General features: G+C 32.3%; 1 long non-coding RNA gene across 2 annotated transcripts in view; it reads left to right on the forward strand.

Annotated features, from left to right (window-relative positions):
* The first annotated feature begins 837 nt into the window (after positions 1 to 837).
* The window catches only part of LOC143229441 (uncharacterized), a 68,798-nt gene continuing 47,079 nt past the window's right edge, over positions 838 to 22,556 (forward strand). Inside the window, exon 1 of one of the 2 annotated variants that reach the window (XR_013015865.1) lies at positions 838 to 972. This is a non-coding gene — a long non-coding RNA (uncharacterized LOC143229441). The remainder of the gene's footprint in view (positions 973 to 22,556) is intronic. The other variant, XR_013015866.1, reaches the window with a different exon arrangement.

Here is a 22,556-nt window from a genome sequence, read left to right on the forward strand (position 1 = left end):
CATTATATCTGGTGAAACTGTTTAATGTGTACTTGAATTTCGATTAACATTACTGTCTGTGTGAAATCAGTAGAGTGTAATTTTTTTTTAGTAAGTGGACGAAAACGGAATTATAATAGTTGTTTATTAATTAAATATGTGCAAAGTCTCTATGACTCCTCTTCTTTAGTACGCACAAATCTACATGAGGTTTATCTGCGCTAGCCGTCCCTAATTTAGCAGTGTAAGACTAGAGGGAAGGCAGTTAGTCATCACCACCCACCGCCAACTCTTAGGCTAATTTTTTACCAACAAATATTGAGATTTACCTCACATTATAATGCACCCACGGCTGAAAGGGCGAGCATGGTTGGTGTGACGATGATTACTTGTCGAGCGCCCTAACTCCTTGACCATGTCGGGCCGTCTGAGTGTAAGATTCACGTGTTAGTGAGACAGCTTGAAAGTTGATCAAAGCGTAAAAAAAAGATATATATTTCAAGGAAAAACTAAACGGGCAGGATAATTTTATTTGATAACAAAGGACCATAAAAACATTTACGAGTCTCTTAACAGAAGTAAGATTCAGCTGAGTGATAACAATCTCTAGAATACAGAAACTTAACATTATTAATATTACATACGTTCGCTAGCCTCATATAATCGCTGTCTTAAAGATTATAATTATGTTGAACATTTCACTGAGTGGTATCCCTTACTTTTAAATATGTAACCGCTTTTCAGCAGGACCATTTGTGTATGTAATGATTTCTTGGTATTAATGACGCCACTTTACTGTTTAAAACGGGCGCTGGGAATTTGTCGCACTTCTACATCAGGTACTTATGAAAAAAACAGAGAGAAGTGGTGCGCTTTGAGCCCGACAAAGTATTTCGCAATTGCAACTACGCAGAAGGGCTATCGTCAACTTGTACTTTTGTCAAATACATATAGAGTATTATCGGGCAAGGCGACATGGACTACAGCGAATTGGTAAGTCTCCAAAATCCGCTTAACGTAATAAATAACTGAAGTTCCGCTTATAGATAAAAAAAAAGCTATACAATAGCACATCTGTTATCAGTAAATAATCAACAACTTTAAGACTAGCTATTACATTATATAGACATAAAATAATAAGAAAACTGATCGTAAGTGGCAGCACCGACGGAATAAGTCTACGGAGCTCTTGACAGTTTTTTATCCAATTCTTAGTCTTTTCTGATTGTTGTTTTCCTTTTGCATTTCCTTTCTTCAGTTAGGCACTTTCTTTCTTCAGTTAGGCACTTCCTTTCTTTAGTTAGGCACTTCCTTTACACCACACCGTTCAGTTCCGATCTTACCAGTTTTGTCTTTGGATATAGAAATTCATCTCATCATTTTAACCTTGATGGAGGAGGTGGTACTGCGCTCAAAGACGCCTTGTTTATTTTGTATGCTTAAATATAATAAGAATGTTCTACACATTCATTTAGAATGTACTTACAGTGAAATTTTAACAGAACAGCATGAGTTTGTTTAATAACATTTATCTTTAAAGTACATTTATTTGTATTCTGAAGACGGCTGGAATGGGTATTAAAACTGTAATTAAAATAAAGTATAGAACAACGTTTCGACCTTTTTATGTAATCTTCAGATTAAAAAAAAGAGTTTGCAACTAAGCACACGTATCAGGAACGAGAGTTTGAATGAGTAGGAGATTTTAGGGGCGCTGTATTTGTATGTTAGGTTATTAATTAATATAAGTATAAAGGTGTTATTTGATATTAAATTAATTTTGGTTTGAGTTCTTGTACAAGTATGGCTTTTTTGATTTTGTGTTTGTTTGTATTCGTTTCATTAATTAGTATGTTGGTGTTTTCGATGGTTACGTTGTGCTTATTTGATTTTCAAGAAACAAAACGTGCGAAAGTTTATTTTCATTTTTTCTGCGATACACAAGTCGTAGCAGTTAGTGCATTATATTTTATGAATAATGTTGGTTCACACTCTCGTAAACTAAGGCATGTGCCCAGCAATGGTCAGTTGCAAACTCATTTTGTTAACCTGAAGATGGCATAAGAAAGTTCAAACGTTGTTCTGTACTTTATTTTAGTTAAAATTTTAATATCCTCACCAGTTGTCTTTAGAATACAATATTTATTTCAAGTAGTTTCTTATCAACATAAGTTTGTGTTTGGAATTAAACACAAAGCTGTTATCTATTATCTGTGTTCAGTCCACCACGAGTATGGAAACCCGGTTTCTAGCCGTGGGTGTCCGCAGACATTCCGCTGCGCCACTGGGTGGCCTTTAAAATAACAGTTTATAAATAACAACACAACACTATACTATCAGAAAGTCATGTTATCCTTATAATTCACGATACAACTCTTTTTGTAAACTTGTTATGAAATGTGTAACTTTACAAGCTGTTCACCCAGGATTTAATATTTACTACAGTTTATTTTGAAAGTAAATACCCTGATATGTATATATATATATATATATGTGTGTATGTGTGTGTGTGTGGGTGATATGCAGAGTAATTATCTAAATATGAAGGAGACGATAAGATAATAAGCTAATTATAGGCTTTGAAAATGTTTACATTAGCGCATCTCTTTTTACTATAAAAATACGTTCGTTTTTTTACATAAAAGTCAAGATTAATTAAATGCTTCTAAGTAACGAGTGACTGGATCAGAAATGGATAAACAGTTATTTATATAAATGTTTGAGAACGTTAATGTAGTAAAAGAGCTATAATGACTTCTTTAGAAATAAATTATATTATAGACTAGAATTTAACATCTTCTATCAACCTAGAAAAATAGTCTTTACCAATATAGATAGAAAAACAGCAGAGAGATAGATAGGCAGATATTGTGACACTGACATCCTTTAATTTTTCCTATATTGTAAAGTTTTCAGATAATTTATATGATACCATGCCCCTACACTTCTTATCTAGTTTCTGTTGATCAATACGTAGCGAATAGATGAGTTGCAACGGAGGTGTCACTTACAAAGATAGCTCTGTCTAAGAGTTTTTGAAAGAAGTACAAAGTTCACATCAGGATTAATCTACACTATACTCTTTTTGCTGTTTGTCGTGAGGCTTTCTGAAGAAGCTGACCATCAGTTTCGATTCTTCAGACGAAACGAACACTTGCAGGCCATTTAACACATCTGCCAAAACACGCACATGCGGGAGACATTGACCTGTATGCTATCAGAAAAACTACGATATATATACATAGGGAAGCTGTGTGTTGAAAGGCTCTATTCTTGCGTTAAAAGATTCATCGCCGTTACGTCATTGCTTTCGGGAGAAAAGTTTAGGAGCCATTGAATACGTAGCTTTGGAAGAAGTACATATATATATATATATGTCATATATATTCAATTTTGGTATATATATATATACCACACTATAACTGCGGATTAAAAATACTTTACTATGATGGAGACTAGAGTTTATTTCATATTTTGAAAGAGAACCGTAAGTTTGTGTCTTTTTTGTGGCGTTTATAAGTTGTAAAGTCGAAAGTTCGTGGCTCTGCGAGTGTATTTCGTTTTTATAACTGCATATCTTTTGATTTTTTCTTTACTTATTTTTTTAAGTAACAGAAAATGTTTTCTTATTGATTCTATTGCAAAATAAAACATGTTAAAAACAAACGAATGGTATATGTCGACATGACTTTATTTAAATATGATAGTAACAGAACCAGTTAACAATGTCTTGGACTATGCCTAAAAATAACACATAATAGTTACACCTCAGGTTAAATTACCAATTTGTTAACAAGAAGTCCGCTGGATAACAGCTCTAGTTGTACCTGCTTGGGTTACTTTTGACCAATCGAACAGCAAGATCTAACTTTCACGTTTATAGTACACCGACAACTTCAAACGGCAAAGTGCGTATCAGCAACAACTTCTCGCAAACTTTCACTCCTCGAATTCAAAGTTCAGGCACACTGTTCATTGGATCATTCTTTGCACAATCACATTAAAATACATAATGCTTTATATCCCTCTTTCAACTGAATCAGTCCTCGAAGTATACTTATTTTTTATTATCTATCACTACCAATCATTCCTGGTTTTCAATATGGATAATAATATTTTGTTGTATGAAATTTATCTATAAACGACAATCAATTCTTCTTTTCAATAAGTATAATAATGTTTTGTTATATGTATATCATCTTTCAACACCAATCAGTCCTGGTTTTCAGTAAGGATAAAAATGTTTTGTTATATGCATATTATCTATAAATAACAATCAGTCCTGGTTTTCAATAAGTGTAACAACGTTTTGTAATAAGTATATTATCTATCAATACCAATCAGTCTTGGTTTTCATTAAGGATAATAAAGTTTTGTTGAATATAATATTATCTACCACTATCTGTCAGTCCAAGTTTTTAATAAAGATAATAATGTTTTGTTATAAGCATATTATCTATCAACACCAATCATTCCTTGTTTACAATAAAGATAATACAGTTTTCTTATATGCATATTATCTATCAACACTAATCAGTCCTGATTTTCAATAAGGATAATAATGTATTGTTATAATCATATTATCTATTACCACCAATCAGTGCTCGTTTTAGATAAGCTTAATAGTGTTTTGTTATAAGCATATTATCTGTCAATACCAATCAGTCCTGGCTTTCAACTGAGATAAGATTGTTTTTATAAGCATATTATGTGTCACCATTAATCATTCCTGGTTTTCTCTAAGGATAACATTTTTTGTTATATGCATATTATATACCTCACCAATCAGTCCTGGTTTTCAATAAGGATAATAACGTTTTTTATATGCATATTATCTATCACCACCAATCAGTCCTGGTTTTCAGTAATGATAATAATGTTTTGTTATATGCGTATAACATATCACCACCAATCAGTCCTGATTTTTAATAAACATAATAATATTTTGTAATAAGCATATTATCTATCAACAACAATTAGAACTTGTTTTCAATAAGGATAAAATGTTTTATTATATGCTTATTATATAGCACTACCCATCAGTCCTGATTTTCAACAAGAATAATAATGTTTTGTTATATGCATATTTATATCAACAGCAATCAGTCAGGGTTTTCAATAAAGATAATAATGTATTGTTATATGCGTATTATCTACCACCACTAATCAGTCCTTGTTTTCAATAAAGATAATAACGTTTTGCTATATGCATATTATCTATAAACACCAATCAGTCCTCGTTTTAGAGAAGTTTAATTGTGTTTTGTTATAGGCATATTATCTATCAATACCAATCAGTCCTGGTTTTCAATAAAGATAATAATGTTTCTTTATATGCATTTTAACTATCAACACTAATCAGTTCTGGTTTTCAGTAAAGATAAGAATCTTTTGTTATATACATATTATATACCACCACCAATCAGTCCTGATTTTCAATAAAAAAATATTTTGTAATAAGCATATTATCTATCAAAAACAATCAGAACTTGTTTTCAATAAGGATAAAATGTTTTATTATATGCTTATTATATAGCACTATCCATCCGTCCTTATTTTCAATGAGAATAATAATGTTTTGTTATATGCATATTTATATCAACACCAATCAGACCTGGATTTCAATAAAAATAATAATGCTTTGTTATAAACCTATAATCCATCATTATATCAGTCCCGGTTTTCAATGAAGATAATAATGTTTTGTTAGATGCATATTATATATCAACACCAAAATGTCTTGGTTTTCATTAAAGATATAACTGTTTTGTTATATGCATATTATCTATCGCCACCAATCAGTCCTGGTTTTCAATATAGATAATAATGTTTTGATATAAGCATATTTTCTATCAACACCAATCAGTTCTGGTTTTCAATGAGGGTAATATTGTTTTGTTAGATGCATATTATATATCAACACCAAACAGTACTGGTTTACAATAAAGATAATAATGTTTTGTTATATGTTTAATATCTATCACCACCAATTATTCCAGGTTTTCAATCCTGGTTTTCTATAAGGATATTAATGTTTTCTTTTATGCATATTATCTATCACTACCAATCAGTCCTGGTTTTCAATAAAAATAATAATATTTTGTTTTAAGCATATTATCTATTACTACCAATATGTACTGGTTTTCAATAAAAATAATAATATTTTGTTTTAAGCATATTATCTATCACTACCAATCAGTCCTGGTTTTCAATGAGGGTAATATTGTTTTGTTAGATGCATATTATCTATCACTACCAATCAGTCCTGGTTTTCAATAAAGATAATAATGTTTTGTTGTTTTTATATTATCTATCACTTTTATAAAAAGAGAAACAACGTATTCAAGACACTTCTTTCAATTATCTAATCTTCTTAAAGATTAAATCGAATATTTGTAATCGTATATATAATATTATCTGTTGACATGTGATATTGTGAATCACTACATTCTATCGCTTGTTGACTGTAGTAATTTGAGTTTAAAAACATTATGCTAAGTCCTTAATGTATGTTGCAACCAAGACTTCTGGTGCACACTTCTTTTTAAAAGGTAGTTTTCAATTGCTTCAGTCTTACTTTTCAATGAAAAGGTTACAAAAAAACTTAAATATTTTGAAGTTATATCTCAGCGTATAATCATTTGATAATCACAAAAAGGTTTAAAAATTAACATTACATTGGACAAGACAATTGCACCTCTGGTAAGCTGCATGAGCATTCTAATACGGATAGTTTGGATTCATAGGCAAAAAAAGAACTAAGTGTGACTCAAATGGTGTAAAGGAAAATTTACTTGTTTTGTATCTCATTCTTAGAGATGTTCTATTTAAGTATTCAGTTAGCATAATCCTCATAATGTCCACCTAGCCCTGCAGAAGTTTGACCAGTTTTAAATGTCTTCTGGTGATCAACTTTCAGTCTTAAATTTTGGCTAGCTGATAGATGATTTTTTGGAGCTTTTATTTCAGGGTGTTTATTATTCTCATGAAGTTCAAAGAAACGTATTAGGAAAGTTGAGCTTTACTGTGTAACATGATGATGTAGGACAAAGTGTAAACGTATACAGAAAAATAGAAATTCTTGTTAGAAAGTCTTTGTCAACAATAAGGTTTACGCATAATCGCTTCTCTTTTTGAACTGATGAACATAGGAGAGGCAACGTGTCAGCAGAACTCTTCGCTTACGCAAAAACTAATTGAATATTCAGACTGAGAGCTGCTTTCATGCTACATCGATATCTAAAAATAGGTGTGAGACGAGTTGAGCAACATACTGTGGGACTTAAACTACGAACTTTCTGATGTATAGACTAATCAATAAACTACGTCTAACATAGTATGTTTTGTCATTATCTTTTTGTTTGAATCGCGAAATCATATAATTTTCATAAAATAACATAAAAAGTGATGAAAGTCACCTATCTCAGGCCTAATAAGCCTTCATCATTTCAGGTATTTTAAAGCCTTACTCTTGTTTCATTGCAAGCATTTTATTTTTTATGTAATATTACAGTTTTCCTCATCTGCCTGTATATCAGAAAAATATTTGTTGAAAATATATTATTATTTAAAAAAAACACCACTGACATTTATCGCAGACTGAGAGATTTTAGTGATGAAAATATTTAGAAATAATATTATTTCATAAATACAAGTAATGCATTTAGTAGTTTAGTATAGTGTTGAAGATTTCCAGTAACAATAACCTGCATGTACATAATATGTAAACCTCATCATAATAAAACATTAAAAAGTTTGTGTTTTAATTTTTGTTTGTACGCACTGTTCAAAGTCACAGAATAATGTATTTGCGCTTTGTTCGTCGAATAATTCGAAACAATAATTTCAGTGTTATAAGTATTTAAGCTTACTGGTGAGCTTCCGGGAAGGGAGGAAGGGACTTTCATTGTAACCAACGAACAAAATTTTTTGCCTAAATAATACGGCCATATAATATATAATGTTATACCCTGAACGTCAGGTTTTCCTATCATTATTATACTATTTCCATTAAATTCAGAATAATGAATATTGTCACTTTATGGGTACCATTCGAAGGTTGATAAAAATAAAAATAGATTCAAGATAAGTAATGTCTTCTCGGTGTGGAACCATGTATTTGGACACAACGTTTTAACATATTGCTATGAACTATAGGGGTCTCATTTCCGCAAAATAACGGTAACAGCTGTTGAACCTCAGCGTAGAACGGGCTGTGAATGTGCTATACAATACTTATATGTATAATTTGATATACGCTAGCCTTATACCTTACGTATAAACGCAAGTGTTATTGGAAACGCACGAAGAAAAACAAAAGTTCAATATGTTTGAAGTATGTGTGGTAAAATATACGCAGTCACATTTGCTTGAATGTAATATCCACATGATGTCTGTTACAAATACGTTTATTTATTTTTCCTAAACTTCCTACGAGGAATTGAAACAATTGAAAAAATTACATGAATATAAACTACGTTTTAATACATCAGTGGCCCGGCATGGCCAGGTGATAAGGCACTCGACTCGTAATCCGAGGGTCGTGGGTTCGAATCCCTGTCACACTAACCATGATTTCAGCCGAGGGGGCGTTATAATGTTACAGTCAATCCCACTATCCGTTGGTAAAAGAGTAGCTCAAAAGTTGGCGGTTGGTGGTGATAACTCGCTGCCTTCCCTCTAGTCTTACACTACAAAATTAGGGACGGCTAGCGCAGATAGCTCTCGTGTAGCTTGCGCGAAACTCAAAACAAACCAATGCATCAATATCTCTCGACATTCCACTTCATGTGAGAAATTATATAAAAGAGACATTTGTTATTTGGCAATTGTTTTGAGAATTCGGTTTGTGTTTAATCTGTTTTTCTTTAAATTAGTTAGAGCGCCAGAAAAAATACCCTAGAGAGCACGTGATATTTTGACTGACAGCTCTTTGTTTGTCCAAAGCATTAAGTCTGTAGGCAGGTTCGTAACCAAGGGACAGGCTTTCTAAATCTATAATAAGTAATTAGCGTTCTCTTTGTCAACCGTTTCGTATGTGCTTGATGTAGGCATGGGTACACATAAATGTACGAGTCCAGGAAAGTAAGTGTTTTATCAGTATTCCAAAGACAAACAGCTTCTTCGTGTATTAAACTCCCATGCTGTGTTATTAAACTTTACGCATGCCGTTCTTGTTAGATTTAATTATAAACTTAAGTTTATTTAAATAATTAGTATAAAATGCTCTGTTTTCATAACGGTTTGAGAGACGAAAAAATTGCAATTTCACCTACTCGAATAATGCCTCTTATTTTGGGTATAAATAAATATAGGTTACTAAAGAAAAGTAAAAAAAAAAAAGTAGATTATAATAAATAATTTTTGTGCATTTATTCATAAACAGTTAATGAATACTGTGTACAGTGCTCCCAAAATTCACAGTCTGTTCAGTTTTTTACCTCTGTCATATACTATACTAGCCATAACGTTCGTTCAACACTGTAAACTGATCGAGGAAAGTGAAATCATTCTATGCAGATCAGACCTCTTAATTTGTAACACTTGGGTGTTAAATTGGCATAAACTTGATTCGTTATAATCCTTAAACGTTTAAACGTTAAACTATATAACTTTGAACCGATAGGTTGTTAAGCACCAAAACCTTAGGCCTTTGGACATGACGTAGTAATACTTTGAGCAGCTGGAAATATCGAACCACAACCTTTTGGCACTTGAATGCTAGGCATTAAAACCTTAGTTATGTTATGTACAGACTTTGCACAACGTTTATGATCTTCTAACATACCATAAAATAACAAGCTCCATTACATTCCTGAATTTGAATATCTTTCGAAATTGGAAGATACGGTATGTAATCAAAATGTTTCTTGCGAAATTATCACAAATGTAGCAAGAGAAGCTATTTTCCTTTTACCAGACCAAACATTGCGGCAAATTTTACAAACAACAAGACCTACTGAACCGTATAATGAATTACGGATATTAACCTACTATTTCTGTTAAGCATTATTGTCTAGTGTTTTTTGATTTTGTCTGCTAAATGACTAAAAAACGTTAAAATTATTTTATATGCTGATAACGTGCGGTGAGATAGCTTTAACTTTATGGACTTGCAGTGGTAAAATTCGAGACCTGATTTACTGCCGTGTAACCGCAGATCACCCAGTAAGGCTTCACCACAAAATAATAAATCAATTATTTAAACAAATATTTCATATTAAACTTATAAAAGAAATGTAAGTCTCGGTTTTTAATGCTATATTTATAGGAATACTATTTAATAGTATTCCCTGAAATTTGTTACTTAAATGTCTGGTTATTTCAATTAAATTTTCCGTAATGAAATACCTTCCACGAACAATGGTCACTGTTTAACAGCTTGTGGTTATATATAGTTTGGAGTGAAATTATATATATAAGAAAATGCCAGTTATAGTAATACGTTAATATTTTTTTCAATATTCAAGGTTGGGACCTTGGTTTTTCAATTTATAAAAGACAGTCTGAAGTTACTCTTATAAAAAAGATGACTAACAAGAAATCTTATAAGCGGTTGGACTTATAAAAGATCAGAAATGTGATGTTTGGACGAATAAGTGCAAACAAACCTTGCCTATGGGGAGTTTCACACTAATGGGCCTTAGTTTACCAAGTACACAAGGAAAGTGCGTGTTTGATGACCGTCCAAAAATAAAACAAATCTTCGACATACCCTGTGTTATACATAAAGGAAGTGTAATAACATTTCTAAGACGTTTGTCCCTATTATTTTTCGTACTCTCACGCCACGTCAATTACATACTAAAACTGAAAGAAATTACATCCTATAACTATAAAAATCTACACTGTTCTACTCCATCATGGTTGACAATACTTTTCCCCTTGATGTCCTCATCACATATGTCCTTAATGCGCTTGAAGTTTAAGCCAAAAGATTTATCTCTGTTTAATAGCACTGGTGTACCAGTACCCTATTAGTGTTGTTAAATAGTGTACCGAGCAATTCAGACCTGGCATCGCCAGATAATTAGAGCACTTGGACTCTTAATATTGGATTGTGGATTTGAATTCCCGTCACACCAAACATGCTCCCCTTTTTAGTTGTGAGGGCGTTATAATGTTATGGCCAATTCGTGTGGAATTCTTTGGTAAAAGGGTAGCCCAAGAGTTGGCAGTAGGTATTGACAACTAGCTACATTCCTTCTAGTCTTACGCTATTAAATTAGGGACAGTTAGCACATATAACCCTCGTGTAACTTTGTGCGAAATTCAAAACAAACAAACAGAACCACTCGGAATAACTTTACAATTAAAACTGAACTTTCAAGTTAACATATCAACAGGTTCTGCGCTAAGATGAATTAAACTGACATGTGATATGTTAAGACTTCAACAAATCTTTATATATATATTAACTAAGATTATTTTACTTCACTGAACTATTGTATATATTTAAATATAAATAAAAGCTTGCTTCTTTGCTGTATATAGTGACGAGATATTTTTATGTTTCTGTAAAAATACCATTATAAATCTATTCATTTTATTTAAGTATCAAATAAAAGGTGTAAAGATTTTATTTTGAAGTTTGAAATTCTCTCTTCTCTTCTCCTTTCAAATAAGAGTAAATAGAAGCGTAGTGTGTTAATGTTTGAAAAGGAAAGTGAATAACATCTATGTACAAACTATATATTTATATATTTTATTCTAAATAGGAATATTAAAGTCATGTAAACTAGGATTTCAAAAAAAGGCGTCTGCTTGTTTATTTTAGAACTTCGTGCACATCTGCACAAGATTATCTCGATCTCAAACTAGAGGAAAGACACCTAATCGAGAATGTTTTTGCTTTTTCGAATAGTATGATTTGATTGTCATTTTACAGCGTATTCATGGCCCAAAAGTGAAGAACGTATGTTCGCGAACCACAAATCTTCGAATTCACAAACCTGGCATGGCCAGATGGGTTGAGGCGTTCGACTCGTAGCCTGAGGGTCGCGGGTTCGAATACACGTTGAGCCAAACATGCTCGCTTTTTCAGCTGTGGGGGCATTATAATGTGCTGGTCAATCCAACTCTTCTTTGGTAAAAGTGTAGCCCAAGAGTTGGCGGTGAATGGTGATAACTAGCTGCCTTCCCTCTAGTATTGCACTGCTAAATTAGGGATGGCTAGCACAGATAGCCCTCAAGTAGCTTTGCGCGAAATAAAAACAAACAAACAAATAAAACAAATCAAATTCACAGACTCCAACATTGCAAACACTAGGCTAACTCCGTAGCTCGTTAAAAAAACAACAATAAAGTTAAATGTTTACCTTTTCTACATAATATTGCTTCGTCTTTTTACTTCGAATCATCATGATCATTTCTGATAATATTGGACATTATATATGCAAAGAGATGAAGATCAGCCGAATTTAAAACACCGTATTTCCAATTTCTCTAATGTTTAACATTAATAAAATATTTAATATTGTAAAAACATGTGATCACTTACAATAACTCTACTTATGAACTTAGTTCTCATAAAATTCCGACCTTTAGAACATTTACAAGGCTGAGTTACATATTATGTTTCTAAACACTTAAATACGATAATACCTATTACAATAGTAAAATAAAAGTATAATTATGTAATTAAATATATTATTCAAACACTGTTATTTTTCTCAGGGCTCAAATATTTCATTTTTTTAACTTATAGTGCATGCAACAACTGTACCAATTTTAAGTAGCATTTGAATTTGAAGTTATTTATGAAATTGTTAAAATAAATTTAGATGTAAATTAAAATAAATCTTAGCCGTAAGATTAAGGGCTTATAATGCCAAAATCTGATGTTCGATTCCTCTCGTTAGACACAGCGCAGATTCCTCAATGTAAACCTTTTCCCTTAACAAAAAGAAATGCTAAATCTCAGAGGTTGTGGATAGATTAACGCAAGTATTGTTGTGATCTTGCTTTTGTTTAGCTCTTATGTAAACATCTCTAATTCCACTAGCCAAATGTTAACCGTTCATAATTACAGTTTCTTTTTTTTGTCTATCCAAATTTTTCTTTCCGTCCAACAAAACACGATTCACAACTTTAACAGTAGAACAACACAATTAGATAACGTAAACCTCAGGTTCTTCAATGGGGTTCCTTGTTTATTATATCATTTATCTTTTTACATTCTGGCTGAGACAATGTGTTTTTTTCTTCTCAGGGTAAGAAACATTCCACCGCACTTTCAAACGCTGATTACATTCTTTCATTGTGTTTAGTTCAAGGTAAAATGAAAAATTGGCATTTATCAGGCTGACGTATATTACACACTTTCACACGGTTTTCTTTTTCTTTCACGCAATAAGCCGTGCAGTTTCTGGGGATTTCTGTAGCTATCGAAGGCCTTGACAGTGTCATATATAAAGTACATCATTAAAAGTGGCTGCTCTAAAGTTGATTCGCTTTTTTTTTTCAACAAAGAGATCCTTCTCTGGCTATGATGAAACCAACAATTGGATCTCAAAACTTGTATTTTCGGTTTTACTGGGAGATGAAAAATATTTTTGCTGAATTTATTTAAGAAACTGGAATATCTTTTAAAGACATTGTCACAAAGTAATTTTCACAATTGAATGCACGTGTCAAGAGATTAATTGGTTTGAAAAAATCACCATATGACATTGGCAGTTCCCATATCATAACGAATTAATCTTCCAAAAAGTAGTTTTATAGATATAGTTTGATGGATATAAAGCGATATTAATATTTATTTTTGAATACTTGCTTAAACAAAAAGAACTTTGTCTTAATGTTTTAGTTTTTCAATAAGAACCGCATTATTTCGTGAAAATACTTAGGTTCAGCCATTTAATGCATGTTCTGAACATCCTCAATATGTCGAAAGCCTTTGATATACAGTGTATAGTCAGTATCATGCCAGTTGTATTTCCAGACTGCGAACATTATAATATATTTTATTTGTTAAATTACAGTATTCCAGTATTTTTATATGCAAAAACGGCTCGTTTGGGTTGAGAAAATATTTTACATAGAAGAGCGAACAACGTTTCGACCTTCTATGTAAAATATTTTCTCAACCCAAACGAGCCGTTTTTGCATATAAATTTCTCAACAAGTGGGTTTCTAGACATCACTGATTAGCATTCCAGTATGCAGATATAAGTGTGTGTTTGTCTTTATATACATGTGGGTTGCTCTGTGGGCATTTAACAGAGTGTGAAAGTGTTCTGTTTCGATATCAAATTGAATCAAAATTAACAGCAACAAATATTTGTATTTCTTACTTTTAAGTTCATAAGTCATACTGTGTTGTAGATTACATGGAGCATAACTGTTCTCGTGATTCATTGTATGCGCACGTTTCATTGACGGCATGACTGTACAAATTGCAGCGTTTAGTGTCATTAATATAAGATCATTTTAGTGTCTACTAACTGACTGACAGATAGGACATTACTATTTAGTGGAGCGAGAAGTTAAAACAGGTGACCCTTCCAGGCGGCTTTTGGTTTTCTTTTGGTGAATTTAACGCTTGACTTTACGTATTTTTAATAAACATATTATTTTAGCTTATCCTTGAAACTCAAGATTGCTAACCTCTCTCTAATAAAGTTGTTTGTTGATTAAAATAAAAACTGAATAATTTTGTTTATTTGTAGGCGAACATAAAGCAACACAAAAGGCACACCACAAAAGTATTTTATTTATTCTTCTATTTATCTCATAATGAATAAAGCCTAGAATAGGTGATTATCAAAATATATATGGTTTGACGTAAATAAAATATTTTCTTTCTTTATTTATTTATCACTAAAATCTGAAGTGTAGGATTCACGATATTTTTATTAAGTATTTTTCGGTTTTCGTAATTTTTGTCCTTTCGAGTGCATGGCCAGGTGGTGAAGGCACTCGACTTGGTCACGGGTTCAAATTCCTGTTGCACCAAACATGCTCGCCATTTCAGCCGTGGGGGCGCTAGAATGTGTCGGTCAATCCCACTATTCGTTGATAAAAGAGTAACCCAAGCGTTAGCTGTGGGTATTGATGACTAACTGTCTTCCCTCTAGTCTTATACTGCTAAATTAGGGACGGCTAGCGCTGATAGCCCTCGTGTAGCTTTGCTTGAAATTCACAACAAGCCAAATCAAGTGCTTTGGAGTGCTCTCCAGTGGTACAGCGGTATTTCTGGAAACTTTCACTGCTAGAAACCGCTTTTCAATACTCATGGTGGGCGCAGAAGTTATAGGCAGCCCATTGTGTAGTTTTGTTCTTAACTACATTCAGCTAGGCCTAAGATGGCAATGTTATATCTAGAAGACATACACAAATATACTTAGATAACGGCTCATAATTTTAAAATATTTAATATATAACAAAAGTGTTATTATTTGTTATAATGCCTCCAATTGTCTCAGGAGTAAATATTGGGACTCATATCGCTAAATTGATACTTGTAATAGACACAGCACAGATAATCTATTTCGTAACTTTAATATTAACATACAATATTTAGAGTGTAACATGTGATATGTATTAAATGGTATCATAGAATAATAATTAGAAAAGACAGTAAATTTACCTTTTAATCGTTTGATAAGTAGAAAGGTCATGTAGCTTAAACTAATTCAAGTACGCATTATAACTTAGAGAAACTTGAGGACTTCATTGGACGGAAGGTGACCTGCTCTAAGGTCAATGACCAAATCCTCAAATGTATACAAGTAGTACACGTAATAGCATTAAAATAATCATATGTGCATAAGAAAAGAATAAAATAAAATGAAGTATACAAAATAATAAATAACAACAGAATAAGAAAATACAAAAATAGTCACTGCTGACCTCTTGTTTACGGGTTGTCGTGGTTCAGAATTAGAGACTACGCAATGCTACCTGGTTCCGCTCTTACAAATGTGCTGTGATAATTAATGGTACTATCAAAGAGAGAAGTTATTAAAAAGCTAAGATCTTGAATATTTTTTTCATATAAGGTTGTATTTACAGAAGTACTGAAAATAAATCTGTAAAGGCTACAGTTTCATTGTATATGTTTCTGGTTAGACCATATTTAGAGTATGATGTTCAATCTCAGACTCCTTACCTCAGAAAGTACATTGGATTGTTGGAAATGGTTCAGATGAGGCTTACAAGAATGATGCCTGGAATGGAAGGGTTTTCATACCAAGATAGGTTAATATATCTGAACTTGTTTTCCTTTTGAGAAACGCATGGTTAGAGGGGATCTGACTGAAGTGTTTAAGATTTTCAAGAAAATGTTAGTATTAATGGATCCTTTCTTTGTCCTTAATGATGAGAATGGTAGGACTAGAGACATAAATAAAAATGTTATCAGGTCAGGAATAAATTTAGCGAAGACAATCTTATTTTTCTAACAGGGTGGTTAGCCTTTAGAATGGGTTGCCTTCAGATGTTATAAAGGCAGTAAATTTAAATGAGTTTAAAGGGAAATCTTGATAAGTATGTGAATGATAAGGGTTGGATTTTAAGGGTTTTTTAAAGAGTTTCAGTTTAGTTTAGTGTATGGGACAGCCTAGATGGACCAATAGATCTCTTGTTTTTACTAAAGATTATGTTGTTTATGTTATATTGTGTATAAACTGGGTGTAGAAGAATCTGTATTTTAGTAGGTGCTAAACTTCTACAACGTGCTGATAGAACTGAAAAACTCCCATGAATATCATGTAATGTATACAGACATAAATGGTGTTATTAGTCAGCTTCATATGTTGGCAAAGAAAAAAGACCTAGTCTATAATTAACAAGCAACTTCTGACTTAACGGCAGAATATATGATTATTTTAATAAGAAAGAAGTGGATTATCCCTTGAGATCCTGGCGGCACATGGCTGTGTTAAAGATGATTCAGGAATCTTTTAGCCGTGATGTTATATTTCACTCAAATAGTCGCTGAAGTTTTTCATTCCTATCGAAGTGGATCGCCCACACGTTATGGTAGTTCGCTTTGGTCATTATTATTGTACTTGTCTTCTTTTTTCTTATTCTTCTAATAGTTTTGCACTTTTCTCAGAAAAAAATATCGTTATGTTCTCCGTTCCTTCTCTAGTGTTGAATTGTTTTGTTTTTTTTCATATACGTCCTCATCCCAATCGAGTACATGTCATCAGATACATCTGTAGGTTTGCTGCTCCTGTACACAGATACGCTTGCCTCCTCCCTGAAGTTTTTTTTAAGCTTTCCTACGGCTAACTTTCTGAGTAAAAAGTTTCGCATTCTGATTTATACACACATGATGCACTTGCTACTTTACATTTGTATGTTATCTTTGAATCCGATTTCGTTTTCATTTGGCAAAAGCAAATGCTCAGAGATTGTGGTTTTATGTCTCAGCGGTTCGCCAAAGATTTCACAGAAAGTTCTAAAATGGTGAATATTCATAGATAATGTACTACAACAACGCCATCACCAATTATTAAATTAGGGTAAATATAATTACCAAACTCTACTCACAAAAAAACGATCATAACTTCTTTGGTTGTTATCTATATATATAAATCGTCGTACAACTCTGGATTCCTTATTAAATTATACACATTCCTTTAGATGCTCAGATAAAACGTCCCCCGCGATGACAGTGATAAGTCTGTTGACTTGCAGTGCTAAAATCTAGAGTTCAACTCTCGCGGTGAACGCAGCAGATAGCTCAATATGGAGTTGCTTTAAAATAAACGAACAAACTCAGAAAAAAAAAAAAGACTAAATGCCGAATATGGTTTCTACAAAGTGCTCTACCATTTATGTTGTTGTTTATTTAGAGATTGCTTGTTAAAAGATTTGAACTGCAGCGTTTTCCCCATAAATAAAATCTTAACTGAATGTTTAAGATTTCATAAACATTAATTGGCTTAATGTATCTGTACGTTTACTCTTCACAGTAAGAGAGTGGTATTTTCTGTTAACTAAATATAATGTATTTATCTTGGTAATAAAACGAAGTAGTGAAGTAAAATATGCTTACATTAAAGTTTCATAACTGACAAATCAATACAGTTTTCCATTAGGCTCAACAAGTCGTCTCTATATTGTATACGTTAAGCAACCCTATCGTACATTTAAAAAGATTAATACCAATTTAAATTAACTTTGTCTAATAATGCTTTAGATACTATGAATCATATATGTATGAAGAAGGCTTCCATTTAAACCATATAGTTTGTATTTTCATGAAATACTAATATGTTTCGTTAACTTCTGAGCAAGGCAATTTTCATCTTACGTATAACAGAACCAAACATCAATCTGGTTATCAATTTAGTGAATTTAATATACCTGTCTAACTACGAGTAACAAATGTCATAAAACAAAATGTCATAATGATTAGAATGCATTGATTTATCTGTTGGATACCTTAACTTTTAGCAATGTTTCGGTCGTAATATCAATAATATCTCATGAAGTTTGACCATTTTAAAAGCGGTACATATATATATTTAGCTCGAAATGTGTATATATCGCCATAACCCAGCAACTGATAGAGGATGACTGTTGGGGGGATGTTACATGTATTCAATACAGTTGTCAGAAAGTACTCATTAAAAGAAACCATTTGTTGTAATACTGTGCATTTCATTATGCTATAGAGATGCTAGTAATGCCGTTTGCAACTACATAAAATATTTATCCCATATCTTACACGATTCGCCCTACATACTGCTACTAATTACTGGTTACGTGATGGTATAAACTATTAATTAGGACAACGAACCATATTAACTTTATAGCGTCTACAGTAGATTCAAGGTTTGAAATAGTTAAGACTGCAGCGGTATTACTCTTCGAATATAGTAAAGAAAAGAAAATTAGTTGTACACATTTTCTTTAATTTCATGCTTGTGTTTTATAATCAAATATATCACGCACGTAACATATTCTTCTTCATTGTCAAAAACTGTCAACATTTTAGTAAAAAAAACAAAACTAGGTAATAGTTTCTTCAATTTATAAAAAAATCCAAAGAAGTTGTTTGGTGATATTAATGTATAACTTTATAAACATTTGCAAAGAAATCTGTCAGTTTTAGCCAGTTTAATAATTTCTACATACTTGATGGCATGTGTGTAATTTGCTTAAGATATTTGTTTTGTCTCCCCATGACCAGGTGGTTAAGACACTCGACTCGTAATCTAAGGGTCGCGGGCTCGAATCTCCGTCACACCAAACATGCTCGCCCTTTAAGCCGTGGGGACGTTTAACGTAACAGTCAATTCTACTAATCGTTGATAAAAGAGTAGCCCAAGAGTTGGCGGTGGGTAGTCATGACTAGCTGCCTTCCCTCTAGTTTTACACTGCTAAATTAGGGACGGCTAGCGAAGATAGCCTTCGTGTAGCTTTGCGCAAAATTCAAAACAAACCAATATTTGTTCTATTATTCATTTTACTGAGAAACAAAAATTTGAACACTACATTTTTGAATAATGTTATCCACTTTTCAGTTTGGACATTTAAAGATACTGCAAATATTTCAGAGTTTCATGATTAAACAAAGAATTTCATTTCAAATGTATTATTTGAACTTTTAAGGAATTTTCCAATATCTTGCAATCTTCTAATTTCTTTTAAATTAATAAAAGCAGAAAAACACAATAATACTCATATATCATGGTCTGAGCGTGGGCTGGGGTTAGCGTACCTAGATATCAATATAAAGGTCAAGAGGATAAGACAAATATCACAATAAGGTTTATGAAAATTGCTTCAAGGGAAAGAAGTTTTTTTTTCACATTCCACCCACGGTATAAAACAAGGAATTATACGACAAAAATGTCTGAGGGCTCATGGCAGTTTCCAACTCCCATCTAGATCCGTAAAACATCTGTAAGTAGGCAGGCCAGTTCATGAAACTGACATAATTCTTTGTAGCTTTTGTTGTGTTGTGTTAACACTAAAGCTACGATGCTCTGTTTTTCCTTTTTTTCCTTAAAATAAATATTTTACACAGACTCGCCATTCACGCACATATATGTTCACTGTCTTGTCCAATTGAATCCAGGAACTCTTCCATCATGACACGCGTTATACCCAGCAAACTTTGCAAAGGACCTCAGTTAATATGAAAACAATATGGCTACGTTTGATGATGTTAGTCCAAGAAACTTGGTTAAGTTATGATGTTGGAACCGTTTTGTTTGGTGTAAAACTATCAGCACTGAAATCTTAGGAAAAGCTCGTGGAGAACACTTGAAAAATTGAAAGCAGTTTCACCTAGTTTCAAATTAATGGCAGAACAGGGGTCTAAGGTTAGGCAAACGAGTAGTTTTAATGTGATTATTGTAGCAACTGTAGAAGGGCAGTGGGAAGGTTGTAAGTTAAGTTTCATTCTCCGCTCGAGCGATTTTGTTAATTTAAATTTATAACACAGTCCTCTTGACATAATCTGGTTGTGTTTTTGAAACAGCAGTGAAGGAAAGTGTATAAGATACCTGCCAAAATCTAGTTAAGAGCATGCCTACCAAATAGTATTAGTTATTAACAAAGGTACTTCATTAAAAGATGCTTCTATATGGTCATATACATAAATAACAGTAGTCTTAACTAATTTTACTTCTTTTGTTATTTTTCCTTTAATGTTTTCATTGTAATTAAAGTAACCCAGTAAGGTTAATTTTTATTAAAGGTAATAATGAACAAACGTTTATATACAGAATGTGATAGAAAAAATATGCATCGTAAAATGTAAAAGTATTATGTAGAAAAAGTACGTTTTGATTAAAATAATCTATCTTGAACATCGCTGTTGAGCTTTGGATAAAAGTACAAGTTTATTTTTTACTCATTTACGTTTAAATAAAACTACAGTTTTGTTTTGTTTTTCTGAAATACGTTACATTACCGTGGGCGGTAAACTTTATGAAAAACCTGTATTTTTAAGTGATATTCAAGAAGAAGGTCATGTTTACTTGAAATATAAGAAAAACGAAATGAAAGTAGCAAAATAAATCGTGACCCTTATTGAAATTCACATAACTGGCTAGATTCTAAGTAGATTCTAGTTGTTAACCTTCAGATTATTTGGCTCAAATAGCCAAATAAATTTCTAGTGACAATGGGTGCCGTTGGCTGGTTGCCTTCCCTCTGGTCAGTAATTCAAAATTAGGGATAACTCGGCCTGAACATTAGTGATCTATACTCTCGTAATTTAATACATCACGTATTGATTATATATAAAATTCCGGTTATAGTTTTCCGAGAAGTTCTACGAATTGAGAAACAAACCAAAATTCCAGAGGTGAAGAATTCAGTTGTTAAATATTTTATCTTAGTCATTTCTATTTAAATAATAATGACTTTAGGAGAAAACTGATAGTTTCTGTAAGTAAAATGGATTTGTAAATGACAATTATTTATTTTTTTTCAAATGTGGCATTTTGGTTGGTTTAAGATTACATGACCCAGTGTTCATCAAGTGTCGCGACATCTTTTGGCTTAAAATCTAAATAATCATTTTTAAATATCGTTGGAAAATGGATTTCAGATCAATGTATTACATTTTCATTGCCACACATCCATCATACTTTAAACTCAATTATATCATTCCGCAATCTTGAAATTTTCTTCTTTCAAAAATATTGTAAGAAAGAACATCATTTTAAGTAAATTGTTGTTACTATTATCACTGGGAATTAATTGTTGTTGCCAGGTGTTCCTTTATTTTTATAATACAAATGCACTGAAAATTAAGTATAACAATACACGCACTTAGTTTTGTGATTGTTTAGTGTTAATAAATGTTATTTGGAGAAGTCTCTAAAGTTTAGTGGTGAGGATAAAACTTGCTTAATGGCTCACTCACTGAATAATGTAGATAAAATCCAGTTTAATTGCCTGGGCCAACGTTACTTGAAAACTCCTCAATGTCCACCAGTGGATTAGCAGTAAGAATTAGTGCTCAAAACTATAGAATTCAGGATCCGATCTTCTCTACAAGTACAACGCGCATAATGCAGTTTTGCGCTGAAGAAAATCCTTAATAAATATACAGACGCAAGGACGTCCAATGTTTAATAAAAAGTAAGGACTGGTAGTTCTTAATCAAACAACTTGGACTCGTTTCTTTCTGAGGTAAAGTGTTTAACATTATGTCTATTTGCTATTGACCAAAATGCTCCGAGCATAGAATTATTTATTAGCTGTTAACCCGTATGTTTATCACACTGAGTAATTGATAATAATCAAAGAGATTTTCGCTTAAGAATATATGTTACTAATCGAGGAACCTAACGTATAAGGCAATGGTTTTTGCTAAACCAAGGTTTCTAATATACGTAGTTATTAATAAACAATTGTTTTCCTACGTAGGTTCTAATTTTTTGTAATCGAATTAAATATTGCTTAGGGCTGGTTTTATTACCAAAGTGCTAATCAAGTTCGACAAGTTTTGCTAATCGAAATGATTAATTATAGGACTTGTTCTTAGAAGCACTTTTAAAGGTTTCATTAGAGCAATACCTTATGTGGTGACGCAAACTGCCATTTTCGTCGTTGGCTATGGTTCTTACAGTTATTCTTCCGAGCTAAAAGGTCCTCGGTGG

This window comes from Tachypleus tridentatus, chromosome 10, assembly GCF_004210375.1.
Source record: "Tachypleus tridentatus isolate NWPU-2018 chromosome 10, ASM421037v1, whole genome shotgun sequence".
NCBI classification, from domain to species: Eukaryota; Metazoa; Arthropoda; class Merostomata; order Xiphosura; family Limulidae; genus Tachypleus; species Tachypleus tridentatus.